This window comes from Anabrus simplex, chromosome 2, assembly GCF_040414725.1.
Source record: "Anabrus simplex isolate iqAnaSimp1 chromosome 2, ASM4041472v1, whole genome shotgun sequence".
NCBI classification, from domain to species: Eukaryota; Metazoa; Arthropoda; class Insecta; order Orthoptera; family Tettigoniidae; genus Anabrus; species Anabrus simplex.
Window position 1 is genome coordinate 879,371,246 of NC_090266.1, and position 25,691 is coordinate 879,396,936.

A 25,691-nucleotide genomic window follows, 5' to 3' on the forward strand; every position below is an offset into this window, starting at 1 on the left:
GCATCCGGCTGTAAAACAATAGTTCATGATTTAAAATCTAAGAAGTGCATCTAGCTGTAAATCCCCGATTCCCGTGTTAGAAGTTGTAAAACAGAATCTTAATCCGAGTTGTCAGGAAGGGCAACCGGTTGAAAACTATAGTGTAAGAGGTTAGATACTGCTAGTTTTGCGTCAGGAAGGGTAACTCAACAAATTCATGCGATTTAAAATCTGTAAAACACATTTTTATTCCCAAGAGATTCAAACCCGAGACTACTGGGTGAGAGGGATGCACGCTAAACTAAACTGTAGGCTATGGGTTTGTTCTACAGTCCTTGAAGTATCGGCACAGTCATTCTGAGCGAGTTGTGGAATGCATGTGTTAGCTGAAATTGTACACGTATCTTCCGGCTGTAGTAGTAACCTTGAACGAAGACACGGTGTGCTGATAAGCGACTTGTAACTCACGAACGTCTTCTTAGCTGAGTAGCATTCAGCCATGTAAGCTCTTAAAACACAGTACTAATTAAGGTTGTAAAATATTCTGAAATAGTCCTCCTCTGTAGTGTAGTAGTTAGTGTGATTAGCTGCTACCCCCGGAGGTCCGAGTTCGATTCCCGGCTCTGCCACGGAATGTGTAGCATTTAGCCTATGTAAGTTCCTAACGTAAACTATCATGATTGTACGGAGAGGTTAAAACACACACAGTGTCAGCATATAGCACACCCCTATCGAAAGAGCCTGCGCGGTGCCGGCATGTAGGCTTCTCCTGATGAAGGAGCCTGCACAAGGTTTAACGTCCCCATCAACAGCCCTTACTTAATGCTGGCTTTTTTGCACACCCCGCCTCTTAGATCATACACCATAGTTTTACGACCGGTTACCCTTCCTGACTAGGATTTTAAATCGATAACTAGATATCCCGACATAGCCTACTCCCACCGAAGATGCCTGCACAAGGCTGATTACCTCCATCCGACAGATGAATCAGCATCAACGTCTTGTACTCAAAATCATTTTCGAAGGAGTCTGCATAAGGTTTAACGCCCCCATCAACAGCCCTTACTTAATGCTGGCTTTTTTGCACACCCCGCCTCTTAGATCATACACCATAGTTTTACACGACCGGTTGCCCTTCCTGACTAGGATTTTAAATCGATAACTAGATATCCCGACATAGCCTACTCCTACCAAAGAAGCCTGCACAAGGCTTATTACTTCCATCCGACAGATGAATCACCATCAACGTCTTGTACTCAAAATCTTTTTCGAAGGAGTCTGCACAAGGTTTAACGTCCCCATCAACAGCCCTCATTTAATGCAGGCTTTTTTGCACACCCCGCCTCTTAGTAGTTTTACACGACCGGTTGCCCTTCCTGACTAGGATTTTAAATCGATAACTAGATATCCCGACATAGCCTACTCCTACCGAAGAAGCCTGCACATAGCTTAACGCCTCCATCCGACAGATGAATCACCATCAACGTCTTGTACTCAAAAATCATTTTCGCAGGAGTCTGCAAAAGGTTTAACACCCCCTATCAACAGCCCTTACTTAATGCTGGCTTTTTTTGCACACCCCGCCTCTTAGATCATACACCATAGTTTTACACGACCGGTTGCCCTTCCTGACTAGGATTTTAAATCGATAACTAGATGTCCCGACATAGCCTACTCCTACCGAAGAAGCCTGCACACAGCTTAACGCCTCCATCCAACAAATGAATCACACTCAAACACTCTTCAATCATTCTCGCTACTTCGGATGATAGCGGGTTCGAACTGGAAGCTGTAAAAAATAGCAAATGCTAGGCGAGGGACCTGCGCGATCGTCATAACATGATCTAGCTAGATGCACTTCCCGACGGCATAAGTTGCCAGGATTTGAATCGCGTACCCTGACTAGAAGAAGCCTGCACATAGCTTAACGCCTCCATCCGACAAATGAATCACCCTCAACACTCTTCAATCATTCTCGCTACTTCGGAAGACAGCGGGTTCGAATTAGAAGCCGTGAAAAATAGCAAATGCTAGGCGAGGGGGCCTGCGCGATCGTCATTACATGATCTAGCTAAATGTAGTTTTAGCTCAATACCTACAGGTAAGGAATACCGCGTATGTAGCTTAGTACCCTCGAGAAGTCGAGGATCGCGCGCTAACTTTCCAAGGCTCGAACTCTTAAATTCTGACACCTCGGCGTCAACAGGAGGTTCGATTCCGGCTAAAATACATCAGCCTGCGGGACTACAGGAAAGCTCTTGTTGCATAAACACTTCGTTCCGACTGTACTGCAGTTGTCAGCGATTTTTTCACATCCGCTTGGTAACAAGCAGCATATTTACTCGCTGCAGTCTGCGCGAACTGCTCACAGTTCTCTGTATGCGTTTATTACGTACACACATCTCCCGTCTGCTGTGAATATTATTCTTCAGCCTTTATCTTAAGGTAAGGTAGAACTGTTAGTTACTTTTTTTTTGCAAAGCAACTTCTACACTAGACATCTACATTCATATATGTTTGTTCTTTTTAGGTACCGTTCGAAAGTACGCAATTTTATTCATCCGAGTAACAGTCTGCAGCACGTGCATTTTTAAGGTGTTTTTTCGAACTTTGAGTTGTAAAGATAACTAGGTTAGATGATGTACCCTACACTACATTCATATATGTTTCTTCTTTTTAGGTACGACCAGAATATTATCATTGGAGTTTCAGGCTTGAACGCACGCATTTTATTCATCCGAGTAACAGTTTGCAGCGCGAAGATTTTAAGGTATGTCCGACCTCTATTCGTTGAAACTTGGTTTCTTCTAAAACAACGTAACTTTAGTCTATTGATAAATAGTTGTTCTCTTTAATCCTCACGCTATAGACGAGGTGCGCACATAGCTATGTCTGCCCTCAACAGGCTGAAACTTGGTTTCTTCAAAAACATCGTAACTTTAGTCTATTGATAAATAGTTGTTCTCTTTAATCCTCACGCTATAGACATGATATAATTTCAAACACGCGCACATAGCTATGTCTGCCCTCAAGAGGCTGAAACTTGGTTTCTTCCGAACATCGTAACTATAAGCTATTGATAAATAGCTGTTCTCTTCAACGCGCATACTATAGACGAGGTATAATTTCAAACACGCGCACATAGCTATGTCTGCCCTCAACAGGCTGAAAATTGGTTTCTTCTAAAACATCGTAACTTTAGTCTATTGATAAATAGTTGTTCTCTGTAATCCTCACGCTATAGACGAGGTATAATTTCAAACACACACACACACATAGCTATGTCTATCCTCAACGGGCTGAAACTTGGTTTCTTCTAAAACATCGTAACTTTAGTCTATTGACAATAGATATTTTCTTTAATCTGCATGTCATAGAAGAAGTTAATCTTATAATTTCAAACTCACAGCTATGTCTACCCTCAACAGGCTGAAACTTGGTTTCTTCTAAAACATCGTAACTTTAAGCTAATCATAAATAGTTGTTCTCTTCAACCCGCATACTATAGACGTGGTATAATTTCAAACACGCGCACATAGCTATGTCTGCCCTCAACAGGCTGAAACTTGGTTTCTTCTAAAACATCGTAACTTTAGTCTATTGATAAATAGTTGTTCTCTTTAATCCTCATACTATAGACGAGGTATAATTTCAAACACGCACACATAGCTATGTCCATCCTCAACAGGCTGAAACTTGGTTTCTTCTAAAACATCGTAACTTTAAGCTAATCATAAAGAGTTGTTCTCTTTAATCCTCGCGCTATAGACGAGGTATAATTTCAAACACGCGCACATAGCTATGTCTGTCCTCAACGGGCTGAAACTTGGTTTCTTCTAAAACATCGTAACTTTAAGCTAAGCATAAATAGTTGTTTTCTTCAACCCGCATACTATAGACGTGGTATAATTTCAAACACGCGCACATAGCTATGTCTGCCCTCAACAGGCTGAAACTTGGTTTCTTCTAAAACATCGTAACTGTAGTCTATTGATAAATAGTTGTTCTCTTTAATCCTCACGCTATAGACGAGGTATAATTTCAAACACACACACACACATAGCTATGTCTATCCTCAACGGGCTGAAACTTGGTTTCTTCTAAAACATCGTAAATTTAAGCTATTTATAAATAGTTGCTCTCTTCAACCCGCATACTATAGAGGTGGTATAATTTCAAACTCACAGCTATGTCTATCCTCAACGGGCTGAAACTTGGTTTCTTCCGAACATCGTAACTTTAGTCTATTGATAAATAGTTGTTCTCTTTAATCCTCACGCTATAGACATGATATAATTTCAAACACGCGCACATAGCTATGTCTGCCCTCAACAGGCTGAAACTTGGTTTCTTCCGAACATCGTAACTATAAGCTATTGATAAATAGCTGTTCTCTTCAACCCGCATACTATAGACGAGGTATAATTTCAAACACGCGCACATAGCTATGTCTGCCCTCAACAGGCTGAAAATTGGTTTCTTCTAAAACATCGTAACTTTAGTCTATTGATAAATAGTTGTTCTCTTTAATCCTCACGCTATAGACGAGGTATAATTTCAAACACACACACACACATAGCTATGTCTATCCTCAACGGGCTGAAACTTGGTTTCTTCTAAAACATCGTAACTTTAGTCTATTGACAATAGATATTTTCTTTAATCTGCATGTCATAGAAGAAGTTAATCTTATAATTTCAAACTCACAGCTATGTCTACCCTCAACAGGCTGAAACTTGGTTTCTTCTAAAACATCGTAACTTTAAGCTAATCATAAATAGTTGTTCTCTTCAACCCGCATACTATAGACGTGGTATAATTTCAAACACGCGCACATAGCTATGTCTGCCCTCAACAGGCTGAAACTTGGTTTCTTCTAAAACATCGTAACTTTAGTCTATTGATAAATAGTTGTTCTCTTTAATCCTCATACTATAGACGAGGTATAATTTCAAACACGCACACATAGCTATGTCCATCCTCAACAGGCTGAAACTTGGTTTCTTCTAAAACATCGTAACTTTAAGCTAATCATAAAGAGTTGTTCTCTTTAATCCTCGCGCTATAGACGAGGTATAATTTCAAACACGCGCACATAGCTATGTCTGTCCTCAACGGGCTGAAACTTGGTTTCTTCTAAAACATCGTAACTTTAAGCTAAGCATAAATAGTTGTTTTCTTCAACCCGCATACTATAGACGTGGTATAATTTCAAACACGCGCACATAGCTATGTCTGCCCTCAACAGGCTGAAACTTGGTTTCTTCTAAAACATCGTAACTTTAGTCTATTGATAAATAGTTGTTCTCTTTAATCCTCACGCTATAGACGAGGTATAATTTCAAACACACACACACATAGCTATGTCTATCCTCAACGGGCTGAAACTTGGTTTCTTCTAAAACATCGTAACTTTAAGCTATTGATAAATAGTTGCTCTCTTCAACCCGCATACTATAGACGTGGTATAATTTCAAACTCACAGCTATGTCTATCCTCAACGGGCTGAAACTTGGTTTCTTCCGAACATCGTAACTTTAGTCTATTGATAAATAGTTGTTCTCTTTAATCCTCATACTATAGACGAGGTATAATTTCAAACACGCACACATAGCTATGTCTATCCTCAACAGGCTGAAAATTGGTTTCTTCTAAAACATCGTAACTTTAAGCTATTGATAAATAGTTGTTCTCTTCAATCCTCATACTACAGACGTGGTATAATTTCAAACACGCGCACATAGCTGTGTCTGCCCTCAACAGGCTGAAACTTGGTTTCTTCTAAAACATCGTAACTTTAGTCTATTGATAAATAGTTGTTTTCTTCAATCCTCACGCTATAGACGAGGTATAACTTCAAACACGCGCACATAGCTATGTCTATCCTCAACAGGTTGAAACTTGGTTTCTTCTAAAACATCGTAACTTTAAGCTATTGATAAATAGTTGTTCTCTTCAACCCGCATACTATAGACGTGGAATAATTTCAAAAACGCACACATAGCTATGTCTGTCCTCAACGGGCTGAAACTTGGTTTCTTCCGAACATCGTAACTTTAGTCTATTGATAAATAGTCGTTCTCTTCAATCCTCATGCTATAGGCCTAACTCACAGCCATGTCCAACCTCTATACGTTGAAACTTCGTTTCTTCCGTAACTTTCACCTAATCTCTATCGGTCGTTCTCTTTTCAGATGTGCCCCTGCTGCGAGGAATGTAATGTAACGTTTGCAAGGCGTGATAACTTCATGCGCCATATGAAATCAAAACACCCTAGCATAACATCTGCTTTATGTAAAGTTTGTAGTGTGTATTTCGCTAACGTAGTGCGATACGAGGCTCACTTAGCAGAGGTACATGAAATATCTACTTGCCCTCAGGTAGTAGTAGGGAAAAAGCGTGCAGCTACTGATGTAGCTGTAGAAAGTACTAGTAGTAAAAAACCTAGGAAAAATGAACTTCAAACTATTCACTGTGAGCACTGTAACACTGATGTACCATCTTCGCATTTTCAGGGGCACTTACGGAGTAATGCGCATAAAAATAATGCGTGTAGAAGTGGTAGTAACGCAAACATCGAGGAAATTAATACAGCATTTAAAAGTAGGATTGCTAGTTACAGAATTCGCACCAGTCAAAAGTTTCAGAGCACTTCAAACTTTTTAAATTGCATTCAACCGGATGTACAACAGCTTCTTGCTAAATCTTTGTCCAATCATAATTTATTTAAAGTTAATTTTGAACTTGTCGCCTTGTACATTAAAAGCACGGATGAATCCGAAATAACGGACATTAAATCATTTAATACGAAGAATTTTGTCATAAGTCAGTCGACTAATTTTGGTGATGTACTTAGGGATGTCTCTAACATTATTTCAACTAAGAGCGAGGAATTTCAGGAAAAGGAATCAGGGTGGGCTTTAGTTGAGATAATGTATCTAGAAGTTAACATCAATAAGTACAATCCCATGCGAGGTTCATCGTACATCGAGCTGCCGACATGGATTCGGCGAAAAGAAGCTGTTGTAAACATCCAAAACAATGACGAAGCATGTTTTGCATGGGCGGTGATGTCAGCTTTAAATCCTGCTAAATCGAATGTAGCGAATAGAACATCATCGTATCCACTCTATTCAACGCAGCTAAATTTCGATAGTATAGAATTTCCTGTGCTGATAAAGGATATTAAGCGCTTTGAGGAACTAAATAACATTAGTATTAATGTGTATGGTGCAGAGAAAAAGTCTGTAGTAGGTCCTCTGTATTATACATGTCATAAGAAGAGTACTCATGTTAACTTACTCTATATTGAAAACAGTGAAAATAGCCACTTTTGCTGGATTAAAAATCTGAGTAGACTTGTTGGCAGTCAGTTGTCAAAACATAAGTGTAAAAAGTGGCTATGTGATGGATGCTTGCAGTATTTTAAAACTGAAGATCAGTTAACGAAGCACTCCAAGAATGACTGCAATCATGTACGTACAGAGATACCTACTACAGGCAATAATGTTTTAAAATTTACAAATTTTCACAAGCAGATGTGGGTACCTTTCGTGATTTATGCAGACTTTGAAGCCATCCTCACGCCATGCAACACATGCTCACCTAATCCTGACAACTCTTTCACTAATACTACGCACATGCATGTCCCGTATAGCTTCGCGTATTACATCAAGTGTAGTTACGATAGTACGCTTAACAAGTTAGAGCTGTATCGAGGACATGATGCTGCTAAAGTATTTTTAGAAAGACTTGAAAGTGATGCAGTTCGTCTTGGTCGTATTCTAAATAGTAATATTCCTATGAAGCCACTCACCGAAATTCAGTTAAATGATCATGAACGTGCTACAAAGTGTAGCATTTGTGATGGGGAATTTTCCGAAAATGACCCTAAAGTTATTGATCATGATCATTTAACTGGTTTCTACAGATGTGCCGCTCATTATAGCTGTAATCTTAAGTATAGAGTTCCTAAATTTATCCTTGTAATTTTTCATAACTTATCTGGTTACGACTCTCATTTCATCATTTCACAATTTGGAGCTTCAGATGAAAAAGTAGATATAATCCCTCAGAATAAAGAGCGGTATATTGCGTTTGCAAAGTCTGTAAAAGTAGATGCTGAGCATTCTATAAAACTGAGATTCCTTGACTCGTTTCGCTTTATGGCGAGTAGCCTCGATAAACTTTCTAGTCATTTACAGCCTGAACAATTTACGGAAATTCGACGCGTTTTTCCCGAAGAAGCGCAGTTTAATTTACTTCGGCGTAAGGGTGTTTTTTGTTATGAATATCTCGACTGCTTAGACCGCCTCGAAGAACGTGCCTTACCATCGAAACAATCCTTTTACAGCTCGCTGAATTCAGCAGATATTAGTGATGATGACTATTTACATGCACAACATATCTGGGAGCAGTTCCACATTCAAACGCTGGGTGAATACTCCGATTTATATTTAAAGACAGATGTACTTTTGTTAGCTGATGTTTTTGAAAATTTTCGCTGTGTTTGCATGAACACCTACAGCCTTGACCCATGTCAGTATTTTACTGCACCTGGGTTAAGTTGGGATGCTATGCTAAAACACACACAGGTGAATTTGGAACTGCTGACTGATATTGATATGGTGCACTTTATAAAATCATCTATTCGAGGTGGTCTAAGTCAGTGCAGCGGGCGGTATTCGAAGGCGAATAATAAGTACATGCCGAGTTTCGAATCTAGTCAGGAATCTCGGTATATCGTTTACCTCGATGCTAATAATCAGTATGGGTGGGCGATGAGTCAGCATCTACCGGTGAGTGGTTTCCGCTGGCTGACGCAGTGCGAAATTGATGCTTTAGAGCTACACACCCTAGGTGATGAAGCTGATAAAGGCTATTTCCTCGAAGTTGACTTACAGTATCCTAAAGAGTTACACACTTCTCATAATGACCTACCGTTCTGCCCTGAAAATATGAAGCCCCCGTACATTGCATCAACGACGAAAATGCTCATTGCTAATTTGTGTGATAAATCTAAGTATATCATTCATTACCGAAATTTAAAACAGTGTTTGCAGCATGGTTTGAAGTTATCCAAAATTCATCGCGTACTAGAATTTAATCAGTCACCGTGGCTAAAGCCATATATCGATCTGAACAATAATTTAAGAACGAATGCGGTTAACGAGTTTGAAAAAGATTTCTACAAGCTCATGAATAACAGTGTGTTTGGTAAGACTATGGAAAATGTTGACAAACGCGTTGATGTAAAATTGATTACAAACTGGGATAATATTAAGAAAAGGTATGGTGCTAACTATTTAATAAGTAAACCAAATTTCCACAGCTGCACCATCATACATGAGCATTTAGTTATTATACAGATGAATCGTGTTAAGGTTAAGTATGACAAACCTATCTACGTCGGCTTTGCAGTACTTGAATTGGCTAAAACACTCATGTATGAATTCCATTACGATTATATGATGAAGAAGTACGCGCATAATGCGCAATTGCTCTACACAGATACCGATTCGTTTATTTATCAAATCAAAACTGATGACTATTACAATGATATAAAGCCGGACTTGGGTAGGTTTGATACAAGTAACTATCCTGCAAATAATCAATATCATCTACCGCTAGTGAACAAAAAGGTTCTAGGTAAAATGAAAGATGAATGTGCTGGGAATATTATCGATTCATTTGTAGGTACTAAATCCAAGTCATATTGCATAAAACTCTTAAATGAATTACAAATAAAGAGATTGAAGGGGGTTAAAAAGAATGTCGTTCAGAATCAGCTAAGTTTTGAAAACTATAACAATTGCATTAAAAGTAATCCGCCTGTTTTGCATAAGCAAATGTCTGTCATTAGAAGCAAGAAGCACCAGTTGTACACTCATTTAATTAGTAAGGTAGCCCTTAATAGCGATGATTGTAAACGGTTTGTCATTCCAAATTCTACCAACACGCTAGCCTGGGGGCATAGTAGTATTGATAGGTACTACTTTACATAAACATTATGCTAGAGGTGTGTACTTACGTTACGCTGTCTTACATCACAATTCACTGTAGGGGAGAAGTACGCTGAGAGCGTAGTACAGCAAGTTTAAACTTGTACATTCAAGAATTGCGTCGAGAAGTACGCAAACATCACTAGGGTAAAACGATTCGAGATAAAACTTGTACATACAAGATGTAAATAAATAATGTAGAATTGGCATATTCTTTTATTTTAGGTTAGGTATTACCTTCCTCCCGCTCCTTATTTGCAAGATAGAGTTTTTGTTTATTACTCATAGAAGAAAGAAGGTGACGAGCAGATTCGTAAGTATAGTATCGTCTAGTACGGTGAGTATCTCGAGGGCAGAATTTTTTACCTCAAAAGTGTTTGATTCTAGTCTTGCAATGCAGTGTTCTACAATATCGAACTATGAACAGCAGTATGTGTTCAAGTATAAACATGTAGGTACGCGATATGTGCAAGATTGCGATGTATGTTCGATAAAGCTATGCCTTAAACACGAGAATCGGGGATTTACAGCTAGATGCTCAAGGCAGTATCTAGCCTCAAAGATGGCGGATGACAGCTGCACGTGGCTTTGTTTCCAAACAAGAGCACGTGGAATTTGCCGTCACTACATAGAGTGCAGCACTGAGGTTTGCGATGCAAGATGGCGGATGACGTACCACATTTCAAAGGTAAGTAGCTAAAGAGGGCAGCACGGTGCTCAAAGATGGCGGATGACAGCTGCACGTGGCTTTGTTTCCAAACAAGAGCACGTGGAATTTGCCGTCACTACATAGAGTGCAGCACTGAGGTTTCGGATGCAAGATGGCGGATGACAACTGTCCAAGGTAAGTAGCTAAAGAGGGCAGCACTATGCTCAAAGATGGCGGATGACAGCTGCACGTGGCTTTGCTTCCAAACAAGAGCACGTGGAATTTGCCGTCACTACATAGAGTGCAGCACTGAGGTTTGCGATGCAAGATGGCGGATGACGTACCACATTTCAAAGGTAAGTAGCTAAAGAGGGCAGCACGGTGCTCAAAGATGGCGCATCTAAAGAGGGCAGCATAGTGCTCAAAGATGGCGGATGACAGCTGCACGTGGCTGTCAAAAAGCACGTGGCTTTGTTTACCTCGCGCCAGTGAGGTTAAGTTGGTAGCACTAAGGTTTAGACCCGTCAAGATGGCAGCACTGCCGATGACAGGTGACGCAAGAGGGCAGCACAGTGCTCAAAGATGGCGGATGACAGCTGCACGTGGCTTTGTTTACCACACGCTAGTTAGGTTAAGTTGGTACCACCGAGGTTTATTCCCGTCAAGATGGCAGTACTGAGGTTAGCGATGCGTTGTTGTCTGTCAAAAAGCACGTGGCTTTGTTTACAAATCTGTCAAAAAGCACGTGGCTGTCAAAAAACACGTGGCTTTATTTACCTCACGCTAGTGAGGTTAAGTTGGCAGTACTGAGGTTTAGGCCCGTCAAGATGGCAGTACTGAGGTTAGCGATGCGTTGTTGTCTGTCAAAAAGCACGTGGCTGTCAAAAAACACGTGGCTTTGTTTACCTCATGCTAGTTAGGTTAAGTTGGCACTAGTGAGGTTTAGGCCCGTCAAGATGGCAGCAGTGAGGTTAGCGATGCGATGTTGTCGATGACAGCTGTCAAAAAGCACGTGGCTTTGTTTACAAATTCAAATCTCGCGCCAAAATTCAAATCTCCCGCCAAAATTCAAATTTCCCGCCAACATTCAAATTTCCCGCGCCGCGGGCGGCGGGGGAGGCGGCCGAATCCCCCTATTATACTACTAGTAAGTAATCAAATATAAAAGTTTAATAAAATTTAGTGACAAATAAGTTCCGAAATCATTAATACAAAACAAAAAAATGCGTAGCTCGAAAATCGTACTCGCGCTTTCTGCTTGAGGGCCAGACGCTACAACCACGGAAAACGAGAATTGAGAGTGATACTAAGAGGCTACGTATCATCTTGAACATATCGAGCTTTTATGATTCCATGCATTTTTAGAGTTGTCATTGTTATATGAATATCAAAGTTGCACTAAGCATTCAATATTAAACATGTTCATGTATAAATAATATGAAGGGCAATTCATCGAAGAATTCAGCGACTACCTATTATATAGGCCTACATTACTGTATTTCCATATTCAGCACATCGCAAATTTGTCTCTAATATTTTGACAAATTTCATGGGATTAATCATTCTCCTCGTGATAACAGTGTACGGAGTTTACACTGTAACCTGCAACTAAACACTCTTAAAGGTGCACTCGAACTGAGGTTATAATTGTCAGTGTCTATACAACATGTCACCGTCTAATGGCACTAACAAGCAACTGCTACGTTTTGCATGGAAAAGTCATAGACCACTGTTTTTGTGATGAACGGTCTACTGTATATTCTAAGCATGTTTTCTTGCGGTTCAGAGCGTTCGAGGTCAAGGGTACCCCTCATCAGTGCGAGTGTAACAGTTAGAGGAAGTATTATTATTATTATTATTATTATTATTATTATTATTATTATTATTATTATTATTATTATTATTATTATTGTAGCGTAAATAAGTGAAACTCCATTTATTGGAAGATATTTGACATTTATACTGGGATATCATTTCCATTTTATTGATTATTGTTTAGTGCGACTCTTTTATTAGTGCGTTCTACCGTTCTAATGATTTAAATGTGTGATCTGGAATTATTGCGTAATCGCTTGGGATTCGTTCACTGCGGAAATCAATACTGGCGCGCATGTGCTAAAGTCACCTTCTTCACTGCGAGCTTCTCGCTGATGACACTCGCTCGGGGTCCTTGTTCCAAGATGGAAGTGTGTTTGCCGGTGTCCAAGAGGACATCTTTGCTAGTCGGCGGAATGGAGTGTGATACTCCGAGATAAGTTCACCAAAAATTAAGGCCATGGGCATTGTTATTATATATCTACCTAAAGAGACTTTCCGGCAACGATTTTCTGCACTTGATGGTATAGAATAATTCTTCAGCGACCAAAAATTGCTTAATATGGACTAATTAATTTAATTGTTAGAAGAATATTATGAAACCATGTCATGTGAAAGTAATTATATTATTAATCGAGTTACTGAGGTAATTTGAAATCGCGGTGTATGGAAGTATGAGTGTTTAGGTCATCTATAACTTTTACTTAGTCGAGATTTTTGTGTGAGTTTAATTTATACTCCTATTTTTGGATTTCTTATTCTTATTCTTATTCTTATCATTATTATATTTTGAGTGTATGTTATTCTATGCTTGTGGTGTGATCTCTAATTGAACCAATATTTATTGTGTGATGCCTGGTGTTGGCTGATTTCTCGAAATGGGATCGTTTGGGTGTTTAAATTCTATCTCATATGCGCATTATGCCGCTTCCAAGGCCAGCACACATTAAATTAAATAACACTGATTTTTCCTTATATTAAATCTTTTTGTTTATGTGCAATTAAATTGAAATCATACCATCTATTATAATTATTATAATAATAATTATTATATGTTTTATTTTTATTTTCTGTAAGACCGCGGTTAGTAGAGAAATTTAATTCTCCTAATCCTTAAATTTTATTTTGTTAAACACTCACCTGAACTATTAAATTCCGTGTTTTGTTTCATTCCTGTCATTATTATTTGCGTAATTTCTCTTTGTGTACGCCTTAATTTTGCAGGTCTTGCCTGTCGTTAATAGTAGCTTGACTTGAGTAGCTGCATTTCAGTTCGAGTGTAATTTGTTCTGCAGTTTTGGTGGAACATTACTATATTTTCCCTATACATTTTGTAATTGTTTCGGGAAATATTTATCACAGTTTATTATTTAATCATTTAATTTGATTATTTAATTTGTTCGATATTTATTCCTATTCTGGTCGCATTTTGAGTTGCTGAAGTAATGTCACCGTCTTACCATGGTTTTGTTTAAACATTTACGTAGAAGTCAATTAGGTTGAAGCAAATTTCATCTTGAGTTGATTTATTGTATTAATTATCTAGAGCAAACAATTACTGGCCTGTATTTTAGGTTTATTTAAGAATTGTTCTATTACCCATCAACTATTAATTTCTTTAACTTTGGTAAAAGTTATCAGTTATTAAATTTTCTCCAAGTTCTAATTTATTGTAGTTATTATTAATTATTAATGATTATTTTTAATTCAATATTTTGACTCCACCTTTAGTTTGGTGTTATCATTTGATATATTTAGAACCTTTACTAACTTGTGAAGTATAAAATTTTGGTTTCGATCCTTAGTATCTTCCCTTTAATTAATTTTGGGCTCCATCCACATTTTATTTTTGTAGCGTACTGCACCCAAGGTAAGTAGCATTTTTTCCTTGTTCTTGTATTTGGCTGATTTGACCGCGTTCGTTTTCTGTGTTCTTGGGCTGTTGCTATTATTATTATTATTATTATTATTATTATTATTATTATTATTATTATTCCGGGAATCTTGCAGAACGCAGAGGTGTAAGAAGGTACCGGGGTGAATGGGCGGGCAAGGAAATGGCCAGAGCGTAAGTTAAGGCACTAAATTTTGAAATTTTATTTCTTTCCATTATTCTGAGTTTAAAATTTGATAGAAAACTGAATAAACAACAGCATATGAGCTCGTCAGCTCCCACAACAACAATGGCTCAATGTCCAAAATCGGGTAAAAAGTTAGATAGAATTATCAAAAAGATAATATACAAAGGAATGAGCATTGTAGCCCTGAACGGGTACACTATTTGTAAGAGCATGTTTGCTTCACTAATTTACCTAGCCTAGGAGTCTGAGCTCCAACATTTACTATAGTCCAGCCTCTCAGAGGTACAAGTTTCTTACAAGTTTATGCTTGACAAAATTCAAATAATATATTGACAGTCACTTCTGCTCAACAGTTTGTTACACACTGGTCTGTGAATAATTACAATTTAAACAGAGGCAACGAGTACCAAGTTGAATGGGAATCAACAGAGGGTAATCACACTTTGTTCACTTAGTTTACATGTTTCTCAGCCGGGTTTTGACAAGAGTCCTAAGACTTGCCGAAAATCTACATTTAAACCGTTAAATTAGAACTTTACACAAAATAAAGGTTTTATACCTTCCGCTCAAGTTATCTTCCGGATCTGTCACATGTTCAAGAAAATTCTGCCATTACGTTGTTTAACTGGGCCTTCCGAACGCCAACCTACGGCCCCTTCCTCCGAAGAACACGCCACTCTCACAGAACTGGAGCGATGAAGATTACAATACGGCCTTAAGGCGCCTAGCTTTTATAGTATTTCGAGAGGAAGTTTGCAGAACTCTTCACAGATAGGTTAAATGCCTGTATACACCCCCAATTTTAATTGGCTAGAGAAAATATTCCAAACATTCCTGATTGGTTAGTAATTAAGAAAGAAGGAAGCAGTAGAAGTGTTGACAACTTTGACAGATGAACCAAACAATCTTAAAAATCTAAGGTTAACCAACATTGGAAATTGTAATTCCCTTAAGAATTAATATTCCTTAATTCCACCAGAGGGAGCACTTAGGCCGATTGTAGAGACATCTAACTGTTGCAACCCAAAATATCTTGCATCATGTTAGTTCATGTTCAATTCCATAGATGGCCTTACAGGAGGCGCGCAGTTTAAATGGATGGAGGTGTAACCCTGTAAATTATTATTATTATTATTATTATTATTATTATTATTATTATTATTATTATTATTATTATTAATGTAATACATACGTCTTTCAACAACTACATTCAGGTGACATTTGTCTTCTTCTTCTTCTACTTCTTAATCCTTTTACGTTTCAGGGGTGGTATCCCCCCCACGGATTCAGCGAGGGACCCCGCCTTTAAAGTTTCAAGGGCAATGTCCTGGAGCATGAGAGTTTTCGTCGGGAATACTACTAAGAGGCGGACCAGTACCTCACCCAGGCGGTTTCACCTGATATGCTGAACAGCGGTCTTGTGAGGGGATGGGAGGATCGGAGGGGATAGACTAGGAAGAGGTAAGGAATCGGCCGTGTCCTTAAGTTAGGTACCATACCGGCATTTGTCTGGGGGTGAAGTGGGAAACCACAGAAAACCACTTCGAGTATGGATGAAGTGGGAATCGAACACCCCTCGACTCAGTTGGCCTCCCGAGGCTGAATGGACCACGTTTCAGCCCTCGTACCAGTCTTCAAATTTCATGTGAGATCCGGAAATCGAACCTGAGCCTCCGAGGGTGGTATCAATCACACTAACCACTACAACACAGAGGCAGACTTGCACTTAAATACTGACGATAATACTTAGTACTTTGCAACTGACACGAGGTCCCACCTAGCACTACTGGAATCAGATTAAAGTACAAGCCATAATCAAGTAATGGAAACATTAAGGCATCAAAATTATTATATGTAAGGTGTCAGTATTTAAGGTACAAAACAAACTACTTTGAAAATTTCATAAATTTGAAATTTATAACACAGCCTTACAAGGTCGTACCAAGGAGGGTTAGTCAGTTTCGACACACCGAAATAAGAATTGATATGACAAAGGCGGGTTTTCAGAAATTCAACCCTTAAATAAAAACTATTACGGAATGAAGAATTTGGAAAATGAAAAAAAAATCCTGTCATGTTTGTCTATGAATATGGTTAACAAATTTTCTGATAGATAAAGGAAAACTTTAATTTTGGTGAGATTTCTTTCCTTTTAATACTTTTAATAAATTTTGCAGTATCATTCAATTATTCACACTCTAGAAGAAGTTATTACTGTCTAAAATGTTTTGCTTGGCCCACTATTAGCTTCGTTTAAGTGCAGAAAATAGAAAATATAAAGCATATTTTCTTAATAGTATAGGTGTTGAAATACTGTTTATATGAAAACGAATAACGTCATCGTGAGTAGCGTTTGCATACTGTTGCAAAAATTGTTGCTGACTGGGATACTTGTAGGGACTTTATTATTGACGATCACTCTTATCGCCTTCCCCTAAAAAAGTACATGAGTGTGAAAGTCTTATCTCTGAACGCTCGTATAGCTGGTTATTATTATTATTATTATTATTATTATTATTATTATTATTATTATTATTATTATTATTATTATATGCACACAACTCATCACAATACTAACCACTATAGGAGCACCCAAAAGTGAATATATCCCTCCACATGGGGTTAGAAAATGTGTCGATATATTTTGGTAATTATGTTAGCAATAATTATTATCTATAGATTTAAAATGTTTACTGAAACAGCTTTGTCCAGTCCGTCCGGCCGTTATACTGGACCAAAATTTTCTCGGTAATAACCCGCCGGTGAATCATCAGGCATTGATAGGTCTCTAATTTCAGTCAACTTTTAAGTAATCCTAAAATTATATCTCCAAATGACCAGTCTAGTAATTGCTGGTGAAGGATTGCCCTAGCCCGCAATACATTCTGTGCTTAGCGGGTCTCACAGAGTTAAGGGGTAACATCTTCACGTAAAGACAACGGCGAAGCAAAATCATTAAAAATGACAGCCGTCTATAGGCAAACCTGCAATTTCAACCAAACTTGGTACACGTATGACTTATTATGTGGAGAAAAATACTGTGGGGTTAAGACACCCCTGGCATCCCTAGGGTTGGGATTGGAAACGAAGGACATGTAATTATCATCGCAAGATATTAGTGTCGGACCCATACATTTTGGGATTACTGGATGCCGTTTAAGTCCAAATTCAGCCTCCATTGGCATGGGAGTCAGAAGGGTTGAAAAATAAAATTTATTTATTTATGTATTAATTTATTCCTGACTTACATTTATGGCGAAGTTAAAGCTCACGGCCATCTCTTACACTAAATCACTTTCATTAACAAAATTTAAAAAATATAAACATAAAAGTAAGACAGAGTAATTCGTTTGATTGATTCGCCCGATGCGTCGCGATCGGATCACTAGCGGGATCGGGGCGGTCGGTTGGGGACCCTTTCTCCCAGGATACCATGCCCTCCAACTCCCGACCCGAATATCCTCCCCAAAAACACTATTTGTTTTGCTATTTGCTTTACGTCGCACCGCCACAGGTATGTCTTTTGGCGACGATGGAGTAGGAATGGCCTAGGAAGTGGAAAGAAGCAGCCGTGGCCTTAATTAAGGTACAGCCCTGGCATTAGCCTGGTGTGAAAATGATAAACCACGGAAAACCATCTTCAGGGCTGCCGACAGTGGGGCTCGAACCCACTATCTCCCGATTACTGGATACTGGCCGCATTTAAGCGACTGCAGCTATCGAGCTCGGTCCCAAAAATCGTAACTGGCCCCTAACCAGACAGAACCTCCTTCTCTCCTCCCCACTTCAGGGCCACCTCCGTGGATCGAGCAGCCGAGACCCTGTAGCCAAGAAATTCACTCCCGCCAAGTATACCAAGCTAACGCCCAATCATCCTCTCACTTCCAAGCAACCACGAATACGCCGCCTTCTTAAGCCAAAGCTAAATCCATCCTCAAACCTTGAAAAACTAGAAAACAGGTAGCCGAGGTAGGCGCACTGCCAAACGCTACTTATAAATTGCTGCTTTCCCAAGTTTAATATCGGCACACTTATATTAAACACCGCTATTGTAATATGTGTCCCTGCGTAACATGCGTCCAGTACAATCCGTTTTGCAGTATCGAAGCAACATTGGGCGTGGTCAGTACTTGCTACATACCGAAACGCACTGTTCGCTGTGCCAGCCTGGCCGTTGCTGTCGTTAATTACCCTTGAAAACGTTTTAACATACCTAAATTATTAAAATTATTAAAACACACCTAAAATGTTTAAAACATCATTAATGAACAAAATTCATTTAAAGACCGACAGAGGAGCGCAATGAAGCGCACCGATATCGGTTGTTCACAAAATCACCGATCTCTCCGGAGATAGGTGGCCCGTACGGATACTTCAACAATCTGGCTTAAATGTGATTCTAATACCTCCCACTCTCATCGCAAACCCATCCAGATTATAACAATGTCTCGTCGTGGATTTCTAAAGAGTTAGGATAAGGTTTGTAGAAACTTCATTTCACAGTTTTCGACCTGGGTATCGAACGTTTGATGTTTGACTATTCTCGTTTATTGAAAGCTCGGATGATATTCGGATATGTTGATTACCCAACGCAAATTCGTAAGAATTACTAAATAATAACCCAGACAAAGCAAAATGAATCCAAACAAGAAAGTAATGTAAGGAATTGCTGAAAATGGCGAAATAACGAGGCAGAATTGGCGATTGTGAAGTAGAAGTTAAAAATGGGGTAAAAAGACAGAAAAATGATTCAATAAATACGCATTTCCGTAATCAGTGGGCCATGATCACGATTTATATAAGTTAGCAATGAGTATGAAGCACTAGTTTAAAGATAACATTTAATCAAAATCCGAGCCGTGAATATGACGCACGGGTGGAATAATTTTTAGAATGCCGAACTGAGTGGCTCAGACGGTTGAGGCGCTGGCCTTCTGGCCCCAACTTTGCAGGTTCTATCTTGGCTCAGTCCGGTCGTATTTGAAGGTGCTCAAATACGTCAGCCTAGTATCGGTAGATTTATTGGCACGTAAAATAACTCCTGCGGGACTAAATCCCGGCATCTCGGCGTCTCCGAAAACCGTGAAAGTAGTTAGTAGTACGTAAAGCGAATAACGTTATTATTATTATTATTAATTTTTAGAATTTGCTTTACGTCGCACCGACACAGATATTTCTTATGGCGACGATGGGATAGGAAAGGCCTAGAAGTAGGAAGTAAACGGCCGTGGCCTTCCACTTAACCCGCTGAGTGGTATATCGTACTTCTCTAAATATGTTTGGAGTTTTTCTTGTTTGATTAAGTATATTTCATAACTATAATTGAGCATTTGCCTGGTGTGGATATGGGAGACCACGGAAAACCATCTTCTGGGCTGCCGACAGTGGAGTTCTGACCCACTATCTTCCGAATGCAAGATCACACCCTAAGCTTGGTGAAATAATTTTTAATAAACGTACACAAATATGTTCATGTTTCTCGCTCAACTACAATGTTTTATATGTATCAAACCTGTAAGCGTTTTTGTATTAACTATACTGTCAAAATTTCTGGCTTTCTCCATTAAAAAAAGTGATAGAACTCTTTGTCTTTAGCTCCAGGCTCGCGATATAGCGCGCGCAGTGTACTAGACCGCTGTGATTTTACCTTTCCACTTAACCCGCTGAGTGGTAAATCGTGCTTCTCTAAATATGTTTCAAGTGCGGTCAGTATCCAGAATTCGGGAGATAGTAGGTTCGAACCCCACTGTCGGCAGCCCTGAAGATGGTTTTCCGTGGTTTCTCACTTTCTCACCAGGCAAATGCTGGGGCTGTACCTTGATTAAGGCCACGGCCGCTTCCTTCCCACTCCTAGCCCTTTCCTGCCCCATCGTCGCCATAAGACTTAACTGTGTCGGTGGGACATAAAGCAACTAGCAAAAAATTAAAAAAATATGTTTCATAACTAAAACTGAGCATTTTTATTTGCTGATTGCTGTGGTTATTGCTATAAGAGGAAGTTCAACTGTGCGATGTCCGCCTTGTAGCAAAACTGTTAGTGTTACTAGCTACCGTCATCGCTGGCCCGGGTTCAATTCCCGGTACTGCCAGGGATTCAATAAAGGCCGGAGGGCTGGTATGAGGTTAAAATGACACATACAGCCTAGCTCATCTCCATTGGGAGTGTGTCTGAAAAAAGCGATATAGCTTGCGCAACGTACTAGACCGCTGTGACTTTACCACCACCCAACCCGCTGAGTTGCAAATAGTACTTTTCTAAATGAGTCTGAATATATTTATTCTATAAAATATATATCGTAATTAAAATTGAGCATTTGTATTTGCTGATGGTGGTGGTCATTGCTTTAAGAGAAAGTTCAACTGTGCAACATCCGCCTTCGTAACGTAGTTGTTAGTGCTATTAGCTGCCATCATCCTAGCCCCAGTTTCGATTCCCGGTTATGCCAGATATTTAATTGTAGCTCACCTCTATTGGGGGTGTGCTTCGGGAAGAGAACATATGTTTTGTCCGGCTCAATGGCTAAATGGTTGGGATTCTGGCCTTTGATCTAAAGAGTCCCTGGTTTGATTCCCGGGCGAGTCGGTTATTGATTAATTCTTCTGGTTCGGGGGTTGGGTGTTGGTGTTGTTTTTAGCATTAGAATTCATCTTAGGTAGGGACCAATCTTCACATATGCGGAAGTCACCTAAACAGCGTCATCGCGAAAGACCTGCGCCGGACCTTTCCGGAGACCATACGCCATAGGCTTTTGCGGGAAGTGTACCTATGTAATATGAACAGCAGAGGTACACCGAGGCGTGAATATGAAGAAATAAATGATAGTAAGTGTGGAATGTGGTAGTTGCGTAAAAAAGATAAGTTATCACAAGATAGGGGAAAATGGAATGCTGCAACACCCGTTCTATGGAATAATGACACACACAAAACAATAACAACGTGAAACCTGGGCCGCAGAAATATTACCCCTCTTTTAAAAGGATTTAAACAAAACACAACCACCTTGCTAGAAGGTAAAGACAAGTTTGCAACGTTCATCGATCGAGATGACTGCTTGGTCGAGTTATAAGCTTGCATTCGCGAGATGGTGGGTTAGAACTTCACCATCGGCTGTCCTGAAGATGGTTTTCCAAGGTTACACATGTTTACACCAGGCGAATGCTGGGCTGCACCTTAATTAAGGCCACGGCCACATCCTTCAGAGTCCTAACCGTTTCCTAACCCATCGTCACCGTAAACGAATCTGATTTAGTGCACTGTTAAGACCGCTAGCAAAACAAAAACAACAAAATTACTACTACTGCTGCTGCTGGTGCTTCTGCTGAAAGTATCGTAAAATGCCACTTGATACCTTAAATATAGCTGAAGTGAACAGGAACTGAATTAAGTTGCAGAAATTTACGTATGCTTTTACTACTCCTTTCATGAGAAGCTATATGACATTCTTCAAATGCACATTTTATGGCAAATTGTATGGCGACTAAAGCAAGTGGACGCATTTACTGTACAGTCCCTAACAAACATGAAAGTGAAAGGATTAAGTTTTGACAGACTGTATTGATACAGTATTAAAATCTTCACGAGAACCTGAACTAACAATTTCTCAGTATTTTAACGAAGTGTATGTTGTGAGTTATCAAAATACATTACACTGTGAAACACCACAGGAAACACGCAACAGTGAACACATACCACCACACAGTATTGGCGCCAGGAAGGGCACGCAGCCTTAAAACAGGGCCAAGTCAAAATGTGTGACACAGTTCACACCCGCGGTTTACAAACGGGAGAAGTACACTGACTGACAGAGCAAATGCAACACCAAGAAGGAGTGGTCAGAACTTTAGGCCAATTGCAGGGTAGACTGACGTCACTGAGGTATGCTCATGATGTGACATGCGCCGCTGTGCTGTGCACGTAGCGAACGATAAATGGGACACGGCGTTGGCGAATGGCCCACTTCGTACCGTGATTTCTCAGCCGACAGTCATTGTAGAACGTGTTGTCGTGTGCCACAGGACACGTGTATAGCTAAGAATGCCAGGCCGCCGTCAACGGAGGCATTTGCAGCAGACAGACGACTTTACGAGGGGTATGGTGATCGGGCTGAGAAGGGTAGGTTGGTCGTTTCGTCAAATCGCAGCCGATACCCATAGGGATGTGTCCACGGTGCAGCGCCTGTGGCGAAAATGGTTGGCGCAGGGACATGTGGCACGTGCGAGGGGTCCAGGCGCAGCCCGAGTGACGTCAGCACGCGAGGATCGGCGCATCCGCCGCCAAGCGGTGGCAGCCCCGCACGCCACGTCAACCGCCATTCTTCAGCATGTGCAAGACACCCTGGCTGTTCCAATATCGACCAGAACAATTTCCCGTCGATTGGTTGAAGGAGGCCTGCACTCCCGGCGTCCGCTCAGAAGATTGCCATTGACTCCATAGCATAGACGTGCACGCCTGGCATGGTGCCGGGCTACAGCGACTTGGATGAGGGAATGGCGGAACGTCGTGTTCTCCGATGAGTCACGCTTCTGTTCTGTCAGTGATAGTCACCGCAGACGAGTGTGGCGTCGGCGTGGAGAAAGGTCAAATCCGGCAGTAAGTGAGGAGCGCCCTACCGCTAGACAACGCGGCATCATGGTTTGGGGCGCTATTGCGTATGATTCCACGTCACCTCTAGTGCGTATTCAAGGCACGTTAAATGCCCACCGCTACGTGCAGCATGTGCTGCGGCCGGTGGCACTCCCGTACCTTCAGGGGCTGCCCAATGCTCTGTTTCAGCAGGATAATGCCCGCCCACACACTGCTCGCATCTCCCAACAGGCTCTACGAGGTGTACAGATGCTTCCGTGGCCAGCGTACTCTCCGAATCTCTCACCAATCGAACACGTGTGGGATCTCATTGGACGCCGTTTGGAAACTCTGCCCCAGCCTCGTACGGACGACCAACTGTAGCAAATGGTTGACAGAGAATGGAGAACCATCCCTCAGGACACCATCCGCACTCTTATTGTCTCTGTACTTCGACGTGTTTCTGCGTGCATCGCCGCTCGCGGTGGTCCTACATCCTACTGTGTCGATGCCGTGCGCATTGTGTAACCTGTATATCGTTTTGAAATAAACATCAATTATTCGTCCGTGCCGTCTCTGTTTTTTCCTCAACTTTCATCCCTTTCGAATCACTCCTTCTTGGTGTTGCATTTGCTCTGTCAGTCAGTGTATTTGAAGTATGCTATGAGTCAGGTTAGGATTTTTAGGTGAAAATTTCATATGAAAAAGGAAGGATAAAATCGGGTTAATGAGAGACAAAAATTTTCTGGTTTATTCAAGTAATTCAACTATTTCTCTTTCCTCTACTATATTTTATTGGATTACAAACAAGTATATCAAATTATAGCACATAAAAAGAGGGAAAAACATAAAGGTCTTGTACATCAAGACATTAAGCATCTCTACATTTTTAAAAGTAAGTCTGTTTCTATTAGGAGAGAGAATGTCTTTGTAGATGCTAAAGCTTCTTTCGACATCCACAGAAACCAGTGGTACAAACTTTGGATTCACTCAGAATGGTAATTCTACAGATGTAGCAAATTCCTCAATGTCTGAATTCTTCTGAAGACTAGACTTAAGTTTGTCTTTGGCAAAGCCATCTAACTGCTCCCTCACGGAAGTAGAAATATCCCATTTGTTTTTCCTTTTCCAGGCCTTGTTGTTCTAATCGTTTAATAATTGCAGTCAGGTACTTGTAACTATGGACACAACATAGGTCTTCTGTAAATTATGTATTTTCTCCGATAACAGAAGTTGCTGTGCCTTGGAAATTGCACCTGCGTCGGCTGGATCCAAAGAAGGCACAAACTCTCTAATTTGTCAAAATTCTCACACAACAGAGCTGCACACTCAATCCAAGAGCCCCAGCGAGTAAAGACCGGGAAATTTGGAAGGGGCAGACCAATGGTTTCCCTGTAGACAACAGCAGAGCTTTCAGTAGAATCTTCTTCAGGGCAATGATGAATTGACTTGCGATGTCGTATTCGTTCCTTATGGATTCACAAACAATGTGAAGGGAATGAACGAAGCATGTCACATGCGTCAACTTAGGACATAAAGGTTTCAATTGGTTAACATCAGAAGGCATGTATGGAGCTTGGTCCGTAACCACAAACTCGATACATGTAGGCCAAAGTTTTTGGCAGAAGTCCATAATTGATTGCATTACTGTGCTGGCATTGGCTTTCTGCAGCTCATATATTTTTAATAACATGGGCTTAACGTTCTCCCTTGCTAAGGGAAAAAATAAAATGTTCAATGCTCTATTGAGTCTATGGTTTCATCGACAATGATTCCCACATCGCAATCAGACACCTTCTCCTTGATACTTTGTATAGTTCCTTGGTAAACAGGCTCCATGTAGGTTTCCGTAAAGTACTGTCATCGGGCATTGTCATCTTTGTGTATTTTTCAAGAAATTCCTTTAAGGCTGGTGGGTTCACCTTACTGAGTGGAATTCCTGCTTGTATAAGAGGTTCATACAAACCAATGTTTAATTCCTTCAAATTTTGGCTTTTTGAATAACTCTGTTAAACGCATTTCGTAATAGAGTTTGCCCGATTTGTTTGCTTGAAGAGACTTATTCATTTGATGCTTAGAGCTGTAAATGCGTTCCTGGATGCGATCTCTCTGGTGTTTTTCATCTAACGAAATTCTTGAATCACAAATAGTACATTGCATAACAGTTCCATCAATATCAATGAAATCTTGTTTGAATTCCTTAGCCAGAACAAAAAGTCGGGCACTGGAGATCATTGGCATGGTAAAATTTAGTAGTACACTCGTTTAGTAATGTAACAAAGTGCTAACACCAGTTCACTTGCTAACTCAATGCGACTATCACACAACTCACTCTTGCGCTCACTCGATCACTTGTTGTCCACACTCTTTTATAACACCGCGACAGTTACCAGAATGTTCTCATTCATCTTAGAACTGCATTCTCAGCGATTTCTAGTATCATCGAGCAGAACCCAGACTCAATTCTCGGAACTACAAGTGTGTGATTGCTGACATCTCTGCGTCAACAGTCTCCGCCTCCATGCGAACAGATAACGCCTCTCACAGTAAGAAACTCACATTCACAAACAGCAGGCTACTGATTCTGGTGGGATAGAATCACA